Genomic DNA, 14093 nt, shown 5'->3' on the forward strand with positions numbered 1-14093 from the left:
TTGTAACTGCATGTCCCCAAAACTTCAACCAACTGACTGATATCTGTTCTTAATATCATATCATTCCTCCTTAATTGTCTGCTCTTTGTCTCTCAAAGTCTCCAAGACTGCATATCGATTCCTACATTCAATTCCAAATGTTTCTCTGTGCTCATCTTCCAGAAGCTTGGCAGCATCAAACCTAGGTATTATATATACATTTCTGTTGGGGACTTTCAGTTTTAATTTAAGTGTGGCAATGAGGAGCTGGTGATCACTACCAATATCTGACCTGTATAGCTTCTTACATTTCTCAAAGTCCCCCTTCTATCTTTATTAATGGCTGTGTGATCTATTTGATTTTTGTAATTGCCACATGGTGAAGTCCATGCATATTTGTGGATGTCCTTGTGCTGGAAAATATTATCTCCAATGACAAGATGGTTTGTTGAACAGAAACTTATGAAATGTGCTCCATTTTTATTTGCATCTTTGCCAAGACCCTCAACACCCATCACATTCTCTATACTTTGATTATTCCTTCCAACTTTAGCTTTGATGTCACCAATTAAAATTTTCATATCTCTCTCTTGGATCTCATCTATTTCACTCTGCAGATCTTCATAGTATTCATCTTTCCTTTCTTAACAGGAATCATTGGTTGGTGCAGATCAAACTATAATACTCATGTTGCACTGCTCGAATTAAAACTTTGTTAGTAATACTCTACTGTCTACAGCTTTCAACCCAATTAATGCCCTTTTTGCTCTCAGTGTCGTCATCATTCCTACCCCTTCTCTTCCAATGCCATCTGTCCTTACTGAATAGATATGTAAATTTCCTTGGTCTAAGGTTTCCTTACGAATCCTCTTACAAGGCGTTTCACTTAGGGCCAAGATATTCAAACTATATTTCATAAATTCATTCTCCACTTACTGTACTTCACAATCTGGTTCATGATTCTAACATTCCAATTAACAATTTTCAATTTTTCTTTAGTATTTATAAACTGGAAGATTCTTAGCACCCCGCTACGCCCGGGACTGGGGGTCACTCTGTCATTTTTGCTTTCCATAAACTGACAAAATTCATAAATGATTCATTGCCTAAATTGATCAAAGGATAACCAGTTCCTTGTGATGCGCAGTGCCTATCTAACTAAGGCAAATGACCCCTGCCAGTCCATACTAAGTCTTGTAAGATCATCTGCCAAGAGTAATAGCCGAGGAGACATCTTGTCTATCGCCTTAAATCAAATCCATCACCCTGCTGCCAGTAACTTCTTCGAGATTTAGGGGGCCATTTCCTTCACACCCTAAGTTCTTGTTACTCGTCCAGGTTGCTCTTCTGCTAGGATTGCTAGGATATACCACCTAGTGAGTTATGGGGTCATTTAACTGGCCAGACAGTACTACATTGGTTCCTTCTCTCTAGTTACGGTTCTTCTCGCTTTGCCTACCCATACACACCAAATAGTCTGGCCTTATCTTTACACATTCTCCTCTGTCCTCATACACCTGACAACACTGAGATTACCAAACAATTCATCTTCGCTCAAGGGGTCTACTACTGCACTGTAATTGTTCAGTGGCTACTTTCCTCTTGGTAAGGTTAGAAGAGACTCTTTAGCTATGGTAAGCAGATCTTTTAGGAGAAGAACATTCCAAAATCAAACCATTGTTCTATAGTCTTGGGTAGTGGCAAAGCCTCTGTACCATGGGTTAGAGTTCTCTTACTTGAGGATATACTCGGGCACACTGTTCTAATAACTCTTCCTCTTGTTTTGTTAAAGTTTTTATACTTTATATAGGAAATATTAATTTCAATGTGGTTACTCTTCTTAAAATATTTTATTTTTCCTTGTTTCCTTTCCTCACTGGGCTATTTTCCCTGGTGGGGTCCCTAGGCTTATAGCATCCTGCTTTTCCAACTAGGTTGTAGCTTAGCAAGTAATGATAATAATAATAATAATAATAATAATAATAATAATAATAATAATAATAATTATTATAATATTAATATATAAAATATTTACAAAGACCATATAAGGCTGTGTAAAAAGACATGTAGAGTTTAATCAATCAAGAAAGCTAATGGAAAATCATCAGAGTATGACGAACGAATATGTATGGAATTTGTACACTATGAGAAAGCTTTTGATTCTGTCAAAACTTCAGAGGTGATGAAAGCCCTTCAAAGACAAGAAAAAGATGAATGTATGCATGTGTGTATTTATGTACTGTATATATATATATATATATATATATATATATATATATATATATACACACACATATATATACATATATATATATAATATATATATATATATATATATATATATATATATATATATATATATATATATACACACAAACACACACACACACACACATATATATATATATATATATATATATATATATATATATATATATATATATATATATATATTCCTCAATGGCAGCTGTTTACTGGAGATATTTTACCTTGGAGGTATCACAGACTTCTAACCTCTGGAGCGAATATCCTGAGACATATCGTGTATAAATCAGGGACGTGTTAATAACAAGCCATGGATATCTTTCCCTGAAAAGAGTTAACCTTGTCTCAAAGGATAAGGGATAGGGTAGGATACATGAGCAAGAGAGCTGTAACAACTCCCGATCTCAATGTGCTACAACTAACACGTTTCCTGTTGAACCAATCCAGGAGCAACCATTGCATGACAAGAGGTCCTTTACTGAGAATTGGGAGGAGATGAAAAGTAATGGGTGAGCCATCAGGACGACATGGCTATCTCACCCAAAAATAGATTTTTCCTTTGTCAAAATCCGTTTTTTTTGGGCTCGAGCCATGTCGCCCTGATGGAAGTGTACCAGAGAATTATCATTCTCAGTTGTGGCCAGAAGAGTTTTAACCCTTCAAACCACTTAGACATAAGCATACTTCCCTTAGCATTGGTAACTATGGTACCAAACTATGAGTGTAAGCGATATGTTTGTAAAAAGTAGGAGCAAAGGAAATCAATAGCACAGTCCCACTCACTGTGAAGATCTTTGTCTCCGGTAGATGAAAAGACTGAAGATTGGTTTTGGAGCATGTCGGAAGGTCTTGACCTATGCGTCGTTTGTATGACCCCTGAGGAGCGACAAGTGGTGCTTTACAAGTTTTCGATTAGATTCCTCACTTGGGCCCATAACTGGTCCATTCCATCTAATAGAGGGATAGAAGGCGGAGATATCGATGTCGCTGGCTCTAGAGCCGGTATGGACAGAGACAATTCCAACCCGACATTCTCCCCTTCTTCCCGTGGGCGCTTTCTGCCCTCCTTCCCAAAGGTTATCTGGCTGTCGGGAGATGTACCTCGTGTCTGGGGTACCACTATTTCCTTACTTGCTGTTGGAAATAGTATCCTACGCATCTCCTCATTAGGCAAGTAAGATCCCGGAGAGATTTTCTGAAAGCCTCTCACCCAGTTGCGTAGCTTGAAACGAGCTGCATCCCTAGTCTCTACCGACTTGGGATTCTTGAAATCCTCGGACAAGGTCCGACATACTTTGCAAGCCTGCGGGTTCCAATAATACAGGGGTTCGGAAATAATATTACAGGGGGCATGAAACCTGCATGCATTATGTCCGTAAAAATACTTTCTCTTAGTTTTGCGGAAGACTGCAACACATGAAATCTGGTGTTCCTCCTATAAAGAAAGGAAAACAGAATGAGTATACAATTGATTATCTCACTGATAACCAATATATCAAAAGTTGTATCTTAACAGAATAGCTTAGGATAGCAAGCTATAAAGGGATAGTAGGAGACACATACCTGGGTATCCTCCGCAAACAAATGCTGTTGCCTCCCCTCAGTATTAAATGTGAGGAGATTCCCTTATCAAAGGAACCCCAACTAAAAAGGGGGTTCTCACCCCTAGGGGTAGAGAAGTGTATAATTCACTGTCCCTTTTATACTAAACACTGTGGGGTAAGGATAACTGATTTCTCAATCAGCTTAATGAAGAAACACTATTCCTTCAATATAAGAGCGGCACCAGCATAAGCTCGCACAAGGGTACCCAAGATATGTTAGAAATAACTATTGTATAATCGTACTGTAGTTTTCTATTTGCAGTATGCACTATATTGCAAATTACTGGCTACTGTATAATTATATATAGTGTGATCCAGCCAATGTGCTGCCTTTATGGCAAGCATCTGACTGCACGGTCCAGCCGGCATGATGCCAACTGGACTGGGGAAAATTAAAGACATATATTTGTGTATCCCACTCAACCTATTTGCTGTGACCTCCCTTACAATATTAAATCATAGAGTTTCCTGATCATGGAGACTCAAGGATAAGGGCTCTGCCCTTTAAGGGCTAGGAGTGTAACCTCCAGTCCTTAAAAATTTTAATATTGCAGGGTAATCTGAAGACTGATTTCTAATCAGAATATTGAAGAAATTAAATTCTTTCAATATGAGACTGGGTTCCACAAATATTTGGGTAGGATACTAAAAATATATTGGAAAACACTACTAGTATGATATATACAGTAGCTTTCTATTTGCAGTATATCCTATACTGCAAATATACTAACTACCTCTGCAAATATACTAACTACCTGTATAAATATATACTGTAGTTCAGCCTGCATATCGTCAGCATTGCTAGCTTTTGCCAGCACATCCAGCCTGCTAGCTAAAAGAGAGAGAAATAGCATGGAGAAAAGGCTACCTAATACTGTGTATATATACAGTAAATATGGGTGTAAAAGTCTAATTTTACTAACTTTCTCCAGAAAGAAGGTTCAAATGGAAGGGGAGAATGTAACATTCAAGCTTCCATTCAGCTACAGTACCATTGCCAGCAAGGTCCTGTCTATACCCTGCTGGCCGGCAGTATCAGTACAGTCGGCGTGCTGCCGGTTGAGTCAGCACCAATCTGTGCCGGCCTGGTAGGCCGCACCCCGGCAACAACCACTGTTGCTAGCAGTCCAAGGGAGAACTGAAGAACCTTTGGTAACAGAAGGGACTTCCAACTCACAGCCAACATGGCCACCAGCTGCCGGCCGGCAGCTGCCCTGGCTGCCTACCAGCAGCCATCATGACTGCCGGCCGGCAGCTCTCATGGCTGCCAGCCAGCAGTTGTCATTACTGCCGGCCGGCAGTTGTCATTAATGCTGGCCGGCAGTTGTCTAGACTGCTGACTGGCAGTTGTCATGGCTGCCTGCCACTGAAAATAGCTACTGGTAGTCAGACAACGGCTGAAGAGAGGGAGTCTGGTCGATCCCGGCAACCCACCGGCAATGGTAAGGTTGCAGGGAGTCGCCAACATAAAGGGATAGAAGGGAAGGGAAAAGAGGGTCCTGTAATAGGTACAGCAGGAGCCGGCCGTATAGCCTGTCCTGCCTCACCTAACAAAACTCTGTTCCTGTATTAGAACTATCCCATGTGGCTAAAGAATTCTATTCCTTAGCCTAGGGTTAAATTAATACAATAAAGAGGTTGGTAGCACCCTCGCCACCACCTCTAAACGGTAAGGAAACGGGGTTCTAGTGCCGGTGTCCCCTAAACAGTAGAAGAATTCTATTCTTCAGCTTAGGGTCAACCAACACAGGACTAGTCTGCTAGGCCACAGGGAGAAGGTATCATATTGTACAGACCCTTCAGGAGTGGCCTAGGGAGGTCTAGCCTCCTATGTCGGCAGCCTAACCTAGCAAAAGAATTCTATTCATCTTGCTAGTCAGCTACCGACCACAGACTAAATACTCTGAGATTCTGGCCCAAACCCAAAAACCTGCATCTGCGGTTACAGGGGAAGGGCAGAAAAAACCGTAGGATAGTCATGCCTGAATTAAAAATTCAAAGGCCGACCCACTAAGGTTGTAGCCTAAGGCTACACTCAGAGGGAAAGAGGGATTACCCGTAAATCCCCTTTTGGAGACGTGTAATGTTTCATTTAATTCCAAGAGATGACTATCTCTGCATGAATTGAAATCACAATACACGAGGGTAACCGGGGTTAATGTCTGAACGTATAATAAAACGCCTAGGTTAGGTTACCTAGGCGAGATGAGATCTCGGTTACCTCACTCACCGAAACTCTAACTATACGATCGACATAGAAAGGAAAATTATGCACATTATAAATATCTTTACAAGTATAACTTGCCTCAATAGCTTACATAATTAATTAATTAATCGATGCTATTTAAAAACCGGGAAGTCGTTCTACTAACTAAATAACACATGCCTAATGAACGACTGCGCCCATGGCGCCTCCGGTATGAGGCTTAGCTTCTAAGCACAATAAATTACTTTAATTTCACCGTGAAACAGGAGCTAAAAATTACTCATTGTAAAGACCCAATACTCAACTTTCCAAGGCGAAAGAAGTTGGAGACCGCATAATAAAAATCCTTGAAAATCGATCGAAAAGTTAGATCAACAGGGAACACCACTGAGCGAAATCGCTACAAAATAAGGAATGTCTGCCATCTTGGGAATGGCGCTGTGGTGGGGGTCAATAGTAGTACGAGAACGGGGGTAACCTTGATATGACCCCCCTTCTATTCTGCCACGTCCCCCTCAAAGCGAAAAACCCTATTAGGGGTGCAGATTGCTATGTGGCGTGTCAAGAGTACGTCCTCTGGTATTATACGATGTCCTTGAGAGAAAATTTAAGGATATTCGCTCCAGGAGTTAGAATTCTGGAACCTGAAGGTTTAATTCTCTGGGAATATCACTGTAGTAACATATATCCCTTAGGAAGCTACTTTAGGAACTTCCATCAGGACGACATGGCTCGAGCCCAAAAATATTGTCGTTTTGTGGCGTTGGACTTGTACTCGTCTATGAAGTTAATTTTCTCCTTTGCAACTCCGAACTTTCTTTGAGCCGTGAGGGCGAGAAAATCATGGGCTGAAGCGTTTTCGTTATTCAAGAGAAAGCAAAGACAGTCTTCTCTTGAACATCCTGGAGCAGCACTGGAGATGGTAGAGGAACCTGGAGAGGTTTGAGTTCCAGAACAAGAGGATACCAATTGCTCTTGGGCCATTTGGGAGCCACTAGAGCTACTGTTTGCTTGAAAGTCCGCAGTTTGTTCAGGACTTTCATTAGGAAGTTGAATTAGTGGTAAGAGGTAGATGTGAGACCACTGGTTCCAATCCAGAGACATCGCATTCGTCCCTGTCGCTTCCAGATCTAAGTTTGGTGCTACATACAGGAAAGGCTTCTTGTTAAAGCTCGTCGCAAAGAGATAGATTTGCAGTTCTGGGACTTGCTCTAGAAAGAAACAGAATGATTTTGCATCCAGAGACCATTCTGTTTCCAGAGGCTTGGATCTTGACAGGGTGTCCGCTGTCACATTGCGAACCCCTTCGAGGTGAACTGCTGAAAGATGCCAATTCCTCTGCTTGCTTAAGTGAGGATAGCTAGAATCACATGGTTGATTTGAAGAGACCTGGAGTGCTGTCTGTTGACACAGTGAACTATCGTCCTGTTGTCAATGACTAATTTGATGTGTGATTTTGTCTTTGGGATCAGTCTCTTCAGAGTCAGAAACACTGCCATAGCTTCCAGAATATTGATGTGAAATTTCCGAAATGTGATTGACCACTGACTCTGTACTTTCTTGGAATGGGATGTCTCCCCCAACCTTGTTCCACGGCATCCGTGTGAATTGTCATGGAAGGAGGAGGATACTGTAAATGGACATGTGTCGATAAACACGTGGCAGTGGACCAAGGCTTTCGCAGTAAGACCTGGGTTTTATGGTGAAGATCTTTCCAAGCATTTGATGCCTTTCTTCTCCAGACTCTGTTGGCATCTTTGAATCTTGCATTTGAGATTGGGTCCGTCACAGCAGCGAACTGCAGTGAACCCAAGACTCTTTCATGTTGCTGCCTGGTGAGTACTCTTCAATAGAGTAGGCACCTGACAGAGTTTGCAATTTCACTTCTCTTGCCATGAGGTAGAGAGAGTATGTATGACTTTAGATTCCAGTGAAATCCTGGCCACTGGAATTCCTGAGCCGGAGACAGCCTAGACTTTTTGTGGTTGATTTGAAAGCCCAGAGACTGTAGGAATGTCCTGACTTTTTGTGCCGTCAGAAGACATTACGACTTCGTTGAAGCCCATACTAGCAAGTCGTCCAGGTACAGCATCACCTGGAGGCCTCTGTTCCGTGATTGTTGGACGACGGCCTCAATTGGCTTCATGAAAATCCTCAGAGCTATACTGAGCCCAAAGGGTACAGCTCTGAATACGTATGCCTTTCTTGCCAGTCTGAAACTAAGGTAGGAGGAGAAGTGCTGACCTATCAGAAGATGCCAATAGGCATCTTTAAGATCTATGGAGAGGGTGTACCCCTCCTGGGGTAGTAGGGTCCATACTTTGGAGATAGTCAGCATCTGGAACTTGTCATTCAGAATGAATTTGTTTAGTGGGGACAAGTTCAGAATAGTTCAAAGAGTATTCTAATCTTTCTTGGGCATACAGAATAGCCGCCCTTGAAAGATCATGGATTTTGTGCCTAATCCTCCAAGAATGGGGTTGTGGGTTGGAAGAACCTCTTGAACTGTGGAGGTTTCTGTCTCCATTTCCAGCCTAGTCCTTTTCAGACTATGCTGTGAGCCCAGGGTTAAGTTATCCCCATACTGGGAGCTTCTCATTCTTGTTGTGAAGGATCTTCCTCGGCCCCTAGATTGACCGCCTTTTCCTGACCTTCCCCTGCTACTGGTGCCCTTCTTTTGAGCTCTGGCAGGGTGAAACATGATGGTGGCTCTCTCATATACCAGTTTGAAGGGTAGAGACTGTGATAATACTGCTGGGGAACTGTGTATACTGTCTGAGGGATGGCATCAACTGAGGCTGTCACGACAGGAAAGGATTTCCTTCCCTTAAAGTGTCCTCTGGGCTTCCTGCCCTTTGGTTGAGGTCCTTCACTGGGGTTAAATTTTTGTTTAGAGGGTATACCCCACTTGTCTACATGGCTCTTATTCTCCTGAACTGCTTTGTCCATGACTTCCTTAACCATTTTTCTTGGGGAAGAGGTCTTTACCCCAGATATTTGAGTCGATCAGCTTTCTAGGTTCATGCCTGATTGTAGCAGCGGCTCGGACATGTTCTCTACATGCTCTTCTGGCTAGGAAGAATGCATGGAGATCTCTATGAAACATGGTTAGGTGAGTCTTTGCTAAGACAGGGAAAAGATCAGGTTTTGAATAGTTTCCAATAAACATCTCTAGATAAGATTCGAAGGATAAAGAGGCAGATAGTCTCTCTTTTGCTTCTAATTCTTCCCTTAATAGGGATTCAGGAATTCTAGGCAGTATCTCTTTAAACTGCTTGCCTCTGATGTCTTTATGTTGGGCATTCCAACTGTCAAAATCATATGGAAGGGCTAGGGAGACAGGTTTGCACTCCTCTAGCACTGGCAATGGTCTACCCTCCACTACTGCTTTTTTACAGCCTGTAAGCTTTTAGAGGCGAAAGGGAAGACAGTATCCTTGGAAGGCTACAAAGGTAGCCTGCTTCTTGCCAAAAGCAGAAAGTTGGGTATTAGTGAATTTGGGTCTTCAGTTCCTTAACCAAAAGAGACTGAGCCTTGCTATGGTCCAGGATGAGTGTTTCCTTAGGGATCGTATCATCCCTAATGGGCGCTTCTGAGTCAAGCCTTACATAGTAGTAAGGATAACTATTGGTTGATGGAAAGAATTCCAAGTCCGAGATGGGCTTGGAACCCATACTCTCTCCGATGTGGAGGTACCCTTCACTTGAGGGCATATGCTCTACATAACGCCAAGGGTTCTTAACTGTGCATTCTGGTACACTTGAAGCTGGGGGAGCCTTAGAAGCAGTGCCTTTTGTAAAGCTTCTATCCTCACCCCGAGGTCCGCTTGAGAACATTCATGTTTGGCGGTTAGGTTTTCCATGAAAGCTTTCATAGACGTCATAAATTCCACTTGACTAGGAAACGAAGGCTTGTCCATCGTAGTAACAGGTGTAGACGTAGAAGCTGAGGTCTCAGCAGCAGGGATGGGGGAACAAGCTAAGGAAACACTGGGAACTGTACTCACCTGAGGTACATCCAGTGACTTTTCAGAAGCTTCCGCGGTCAGCAGGATCCTCTCCCTCTTTGAAGACACAGAAGGAGCTGTCAACATGTTTTCTGTGTCCAGGCTCATGACTTGCAGAGCGTCCCAAACTTCATCATCCACATGATCTACTGGTACTGGTAGGAGCTGAACCATCGGTAATTGGTGACCAAAAACAGCTATCACCTCTGCCTTGGGAAAGAGGAAGTCCTTCAGTTCCATAGAAGGAAAATAAGGAGCACCTTGTTGAGAGCTCTTCTGGAAACCTCTAACTTAGTGACAGAGCGTCTTCTGACTCCATTCTTGCACGTCCAAGGAGACATCGGTGGCGTGGAAGCCAGTGTGAAGAAGGTTCTTGCAAACCTGACAGTTATCAGGTTCCCAGATTGCAACAGACCCTTGGGAAACATGAAAGTCTGCATGTTTCCAGCAGATCTTGTGGCCACAGGGCAACTTGACCCGCCTGGTACAGGGGACTGTTGAACATGACAAATTCGAAGATAATTTGTATTTTTCCTAACCATACAAACCTTAGCTATTTACATTGGGTTTACCTTTTAGCGCAGCTGAAATGGCGAGCCATTAGAATTTAACGAGGGTGTATTACCCCCGCGCTAGTTAGCGGGGGGTAGGGGAGTGGTAGCTAGCTACCCCTCCCCCCCTCACACACAGATGAATGCTCACTTTCACTTAGAGGTAGGACTTGTCTTGGGGGACAGGGCTGGCGGGCAAATATGTGTAAATAGCTAAGGTTTGTATGGTTAGGAAAAATACAAATTATCTTCGAATTTGTCATTTGTTCCGTAACCGAAATACAAACTATGCTATTTACATTGGGTGACTTACCCATTAGGTAGGGTGGAAAGTCCCCAGCCATACTGGCTTTGGCTTTACCTGGGGACTCAAAATCCGAGTGAGTCGCACTCGAGAAAAGGAGTCCCTGCACCTCACAAGTTCCTTGCTCCGCAAGGAACCGTGTGCCCTACATAAGCTTGTGTGTGAAGGAAGAAGTGTGACCCATCCTAGGCAGTTGACCTGGAGTTCCAGAAGGAACTCTGGGTTAGGACGTTCCCAATACCACCTCGTCAGGGTATGGGGGACGCGACAGTATTGACTCAATACTCGGAACACAAGGAAGCATGGTTTACCTGCAGAGGTTCGAGGTCAGCTATGCAGAGACCAGGATGCTGCTTCCCCGTAGAGGGGATGATGAAGAAAGAAATAAGGGCCAGACATACTTCTTTCGTTCATGCAGACTAAAACCTGATAACAATGCCCTCAACCTTCTGCTACCTGTCCAAAAAGGAGCCTGAGGTTAGACCAGCTGTTGTGTAGCCACCACAGAGCGATAGAAAACGTATCGAGACTCCTGTGGGTCACGCCCTGCAGGAAGCGGGCTGCGAAGGTCATTAGACGCTTCCAGACTCCAGCTTGTAGCACCTGCGTCACAGAGTAGTATTACTCGAAGGCGAGGGACGTTGCGATGTATCCAACATCGTACTGTAGGGCGACGTGACGGGGGAGGGTCTGGAGACAGGTCGAGATGAATGTCCTTGAGTCCGGGCTGAAGAGGTATATTGGTGACTCTCCCCCGTGTCCTCCTTGTGCACCCAAATCGGCTGCAACTGAGGACAAACTGCAGCTGTTCCCAAAGCTAACCTCTCGATTCCTTTATTGGCAAGAAAGAGAAGGTCTTGGGACATCAGATACAGAATGGAGACTCGAAATCTTGAAGGAATTGGACCGAAGGGCCGGGACCCCCAGATTCTGAGTCTAGCCAACAACTCAGGAGCGAACCTGAATGTTGCCTTCCCCTCTTCGTTAGAAAGGGCGGAGTCGTACGAGACCAAGAAGATTGCTTACACACTGGCTGTGGCCAGAGTGAGCAGGAGACCCAAGGCTGAATACAATCCAAGGCCTGTCGTAAAGGGTCTTGAGAAGATCTCTTAAAGGACTAAAAGTCCGAGCCATGCTCCAAGTTGGAGGTCTTCCTCCGACTAGGGCAGGGACGATCGTAGCTTCGCATGAGCGAGGAAAGATCCAGCGGGCAGGAAAAAGTTATTCCTTTGAGCCTGAAGGTCAGGGAAAGGCTGAGCGACAGGCTTCATTGTCGAGAGCGGAAAGGAGTTTACTCCCGCCGAAAGGCAATAAGACCGTTATTGCTGGAGAAGAGGCCTCAAGGGAAGAGGTATATCTCCCATGGCAACAACCACCGAAGACTCTTCACTTTGCCTGGAAGACCCCTGCGGATGACTATCGCAGATGACGCGACCTCCGTACCGCGACTGTAGCGGGTTGTCTCTTCTTGAGGAGGAGGCGTAGTGTCTCCAGGCATGAAGCCGAAGCGACGCCCCGGTGCGGGAGAGATGTCGCAGTGTGGTTGTTTGAGTAGTCTGCGCCGTGGGAGAAGATCTCCCGGGAGTTCCGTCAGGGGAAGCAGAGGGTCCAGAAACCGTTCTGCGCATAGTCCCAGTGGAGCTCTCCCATTGAAAGGTTGACAGACAACCTGGTCTTGTTGAGACCCATTGTCCACAGACAAAAAGGAGGGAAGACGCAGGCGTCGAAGTTGTCCCACCATCACCGGAATGCATCTTGCCAGAGTCTCGGGGTCTGAGACTGGGGGGAAGAACAGCGGAAGCTTGAGGTTCCAAGCTGTCGCGATCAGGTCCCCCAGACCAGGACTTGCTGGTTACTCAAGGTCAAAGACCCCCAGGTACACTCTCTCTACGAGGCTCTGCTCGGATAGTCGGAGAGAACATTCCTCTGCCTGGAATGAGAGAGCCGATGGTGGTATCGAGATAATCTCCATCCTCCCGGTATCTCTACTGCAAGATGTGAAGGTGTGAAAATGCGTCCCCTGCTGGTTAGAACACGCCAGAATCATGAAGTCGACGCGCACGGGGCGACTCGGCAGTAGCTGTAGGATCTGTAGAGGGGCCAGACTCAGCCCCTAAGCCTGCCTGGATGATGGAGAGGTATCCTTCAGGTCTTGACCATAGGCCTGGACCGGAACATGCCCCCCCCCCCCCCCCCCTTTCCTTTGACGAGTCCGAGAACAGCATCAAGAATGTGGGGAAAGGACGAGAATATCCACTACCATCAAGAGGTTCCATAGGTCAACACCCATTGCAGGTCTAATAGTTCCGCTGGTCCCATAGGGGCCAGGGAGTTCGGTTAAACGTTGCCTGAAACCACCGGAACTTGGACCGCCCCACATGGAACTTATCCTGAGGCGACCGTTCGGACTATAGACGGGTCAATGAGGAAAGGAGAACTAGGAAACGTTCCAAGGTAGGGCTGAAAGCTCTGATTGACTGAGAACAGGTACTGCGACTCTCCTCAGTCTTGCCACAGTCAACTGAAAGGAAGGCTCGGAGGATGTGGCAACAGAATCTGGCGTCCCCAGGTGGTCACCCATCCAAGTACCGACCAGAACCGACGTTGCTTAACCTCGCTAGACGGACGAGAAGCGGGGTTTCCAACGTGGTAAGGCCGTTGACTCAATATCATGGCCAGATACTCCAGATGTTGAGGCAGAAGAAGAGAAGGCTCCAAGCAAAATACCATGAACCCACACTCATGGTAAGCATCCAGAAGCTTGTCCCGGCGCTGAAGAAGGTCGAACCCGAGCCTACCGGAGTTGACCAGCCCTCCAAAAAGCAGAGGAGGCGGAAGCCTGCACCTGAGCGGCCATGAGGAAAGCAGGGAGAGTTCTCTGGGGAAAAAAACCTGCTATGCCACGGCGGGATAGCCACACTGCATCATAAGCAGGAATACTTGGTCTAGGCTGAATTCGACGAGCTCCCTGGAAGATGGATGGAATGGAAACTGAAAGTACCCATCCTTCCGATCCAGGGTTTAAGGAGTCCTGTCGCCTCGTTACTAGTCTGATCGATTCTGCTGTTCTACGCTGGCCGAAGTTTGTTCGACAAACTTTATCAGGGCTGAGAGGTCAACTACGGAACTCCCCTCTCAGATCCTTCCTTACCAGAAAGGATCGACTGAAGAAGCCGGG

The 14093-nt window shown here is 45.0% G+C and overlaps 1 pseudogene; it reads right to left on the bottom strand.

Annotated features, from left to right (window-relative positions):
* Window positions 1–13459: 13459 nt before the first annotated feature.
* LOC137622138 (5S ribosomal RNA) lies at window positions 13460–13578 on the bottom strand (annotated as a pseudogene).
* Window positions 13579–14093: the final 515 nt, after the last annotated feature.

This window comes from Palaemon carinicauda, chromosome 28 (assembly GCF_036898095.1).
Source record: "Palaemon carinicauda isolate YSFRI2023 chromosome 28, ASM3689809v2, whole genome shotgun sequence".
NCBI classification, from domain to species: domain Eukaryota; kingdom Metazoa; phylum Arthropoda; class Malacostraca; order Decapoda; family Palaemonidae; genus Palaemon; species Palaemon carinicauda.